The 2595-nt window shown below is 53.1% G+C and overlaps 2 non-coding genes across 2 annotated transcripts; both read left to right on the top strand.

Moving 5' to 3' along the window:
* Window positions 1-637: 637 nt before the first annotated feature.
* On the top strand, window positions 638-709 carry TRNAQ-CUG. The gene has a single exon. It is a non-coding gene; the product is annotated as a tRNA-Gln (tRNA).
* Window positions 710-2103: 1394 nt separating this feature from the next.
* TRNAE-UUC lies at window positions 2104-2176 on the top strand. Its single transcript has one exon. It is a non-coding gene; the product is annotated as a tRNA-Glu (tRNA).
* The last annotated feature ends 419 nt before the right edge of the window (window positions 2177-2595 follow it).

Genomic DNA, 2595 nt, shown 5'->3' with positions numbered 1-2595 from the left:
GTGGTTTTCATCTGTCACGTTGATGTGCATGTGGGTCCTGTGTGATTTTGGTGGATGTCTTGCATAGTTCTGTGTGCATGGATGTGTGTATGATTTTGCATTAATATTGTTTTTGCTTTGTATTCTTTTGATATGTGGGTTTTGTGTTTCCTGTTGTGGGCTTTTGCTGTATTTTTGGTGTGGATTTGTTCTTTCTATATTTTGTGAGGTTTTCCTTTTTGTGTATATGGCTCTGTGTGCTGTGTGGGTTTGGTTTTGTTATGTCTGTGTGGGCCTGTGCAGTGTGTGATTTTCTCATTCTCTGTGTGCGTGTTTGTCTCTCTGTTTGTATCTTCATGTGTAAATTCACTGGAACTTTTCAAAATCTGCACAGCTTTGCCAATTTTCACCAGGAATTTTTCTCCATTAACAAATTCTCACTTGTTCCCTACCCGTTGGTTGTTCCCTACCCGTTGGTGACCATTGCCCCAGGGGCCTGTCAGTCTCAGGGTCCTGATTTCCCATTGGCCCTTCCCCCTTCTATTGGGACTGGGAACTAGCCAACCAAATCCCACTAAGTTTTAGTAAAGGGCCAACAGTCCCTTACACAAGCCAGCCCTGTGAGAGTCACCAATGTCCCGAGAGAACAGTACAAGCTGGTCCCATGGTGTAAAGGGCAGCACTCAGGACTCTGAATCCTGCAATCTGAGTTCAAATCTCAGTGGGACCTTGTGTTAGCTGGTGGTAAAGATCTGGTGCTCAAAGTGCTTTCCTGTCTCCAGCTATACAAAAGTGGGTCATTTCCCTCCTGCTGGTTAACTCCTTTCCCCACCAGAGCCAGGTCTTTGGTGGGGGTTTAGAAGTGGCTCTAGTGGTTGGGATTCTCACTGCTTCACCTGATGCCCACAAGTCTGGTGCTTGTAGCCACACTTTTCCTCTTGCTCACATGGCACTTGAAGAAAGCAGTGCCAGGGCCAGGCTTGATAGGCAGGAGGGAGGCAGAGTCCCAGGCTGGAGCCCAGCACACCTCTCCTCCTCTGGGCACGTGGAGCACAGGCGGCTGGTGCTGACAGCTCTGAGGGAAGGCTTATAAGCCACAGAGCGACTGAGGGCGGGGCTAGACGAGGACAGGACCATGCCTATGTGTGGCCAGCAGACAGGCAACAAGACTCCCGGCCAGCCTGCTCCCTGCCATGCCAAACCCCCACTGAAGGCCACCCGCAGACCACCATGCGGGGTGGCTGCTGATGCTCTGTGTCCAACATCAGTAGACGGTAGGAAAGCAGGGCCAGCCCCCCTGGTGGGGCCTCTTACCGTTCCCATACCCCATGCTCACTTTTGCAGTGGGGCAGGAGATGTTATCCCAAGAGGCTTTTCTCCAGCTGGTGAGAAGCAGAGAAACATCCAGGCTCCCAAGGCGCTATGTAGCAACCCCCCTCAAGCACAGGGACAGAGGAAACTGCTCCACACGCTAGCCCGGGCAGCCGTCCATTTCCTTTGGGAATTCAGGAATAGCAAAGGCTAGACTGGAAGCACCTGGGGCTCATGCCCCAGCCTTTGTGACATCCAACCCCCAACTCCTTCCCGGGGCTCTAGCTGAAGGCAGAGCATTGGCCTGAGCGGCCAAGAAGAGGTTCCAGATTTGAAAGGAGCAGGACTTTCAGCACGAAGGTAAAACTGCATCAACACAACCACAAAGGGACTTGACCCCTCAAGTTCTTAATTCAAAGTCAGGCACCTTATCCGTTAAGCCATGCGGCGCCTTCTTCATGCGCTTCTTTGGAAAAGGTGGACACTGTGTTTCTTGGGTCACCTATTGAGGGGGGGCGAGACTCTCTGGCACAAGAAGTCGAGTTCCCAGTGAGATGTGAGACTTAATTATACGGGGCCAGGTGCAGGGCTTTGACAGGGAGGCTCAGGCATGGGGGATTGGGGTGCAGCGGACGGACCGGCTGTCTAGCTGTGGAGATTTAGTCGCACTGAGGCACAGGAGGGAGGAGGAGGAGGAATCCTGCTGACAGGCAGTGGCTGTGCAGAAAGAGGAGGAGTTCTGGGGACTTTCTTTTGCCTCTCTTTTGCCTGCCTGCTCACTCCTGTGGTGAACGGTGAAGATGCTCTTAACAAGCCCAGGTAGCTCAGGTGGTAGAGCATCAGGCTTTCAATCTGAGGGGCCAGGGTTCAAGCCCCTGTCTGCGTGCTCAGCTTTTAAGTTGCCTTGTGTTCCAGGAGCCAAATTCTGTTCACAGCCACATGCGGATTCCCAGAAGCTGTGGCCATTTCCTGGAAAGGCTCCTTTCCTTAGCAATCAGGAGAGAGGTCACATCCACAGGAGCAGGTGTAGAAAGCACAGTCTCTGGCTGCCAGGAAGCGGTGTGCCAGCATAGTGTTCTCTACAATGGCGTTTAGATCGGGATAATTTACGTGGCTCAGCACCCCCAGTTCCAGCACCTCTGCCCAGGCAGCTCCCCCAGCCTGACACACACACACAGCCCCTGCATCCTCCTCAGCCCAGAGGTGAGCCCCCCAGCTGAGTGGGAATCAGAACCCCCCGAAATTACCCTGGGACCAGCATGATCTGCCTCCGCCCTGCCCTGCTCTGCATGTATTCGGAGTGAG

This window comes from Mauremys reevesii, linkage group 17, assembly GCF_016161935.1.
Source record: "Mauremys reevesii isolate NIE-2019 linkage group 17, ASM1616193v1, whole genome shotgun sequence".
Classification (NCBI taxonomy): Eukaryota; Metazoa; Chordata; order Testudines; family Geoemydidae; genus Mauremys; species Mauremys reevesii.
The sequence above is the reverse complement of the archived record's forward strand: the minus strand, read 5'-3'. Positions and strand labels throughout refer to the sequence as shown.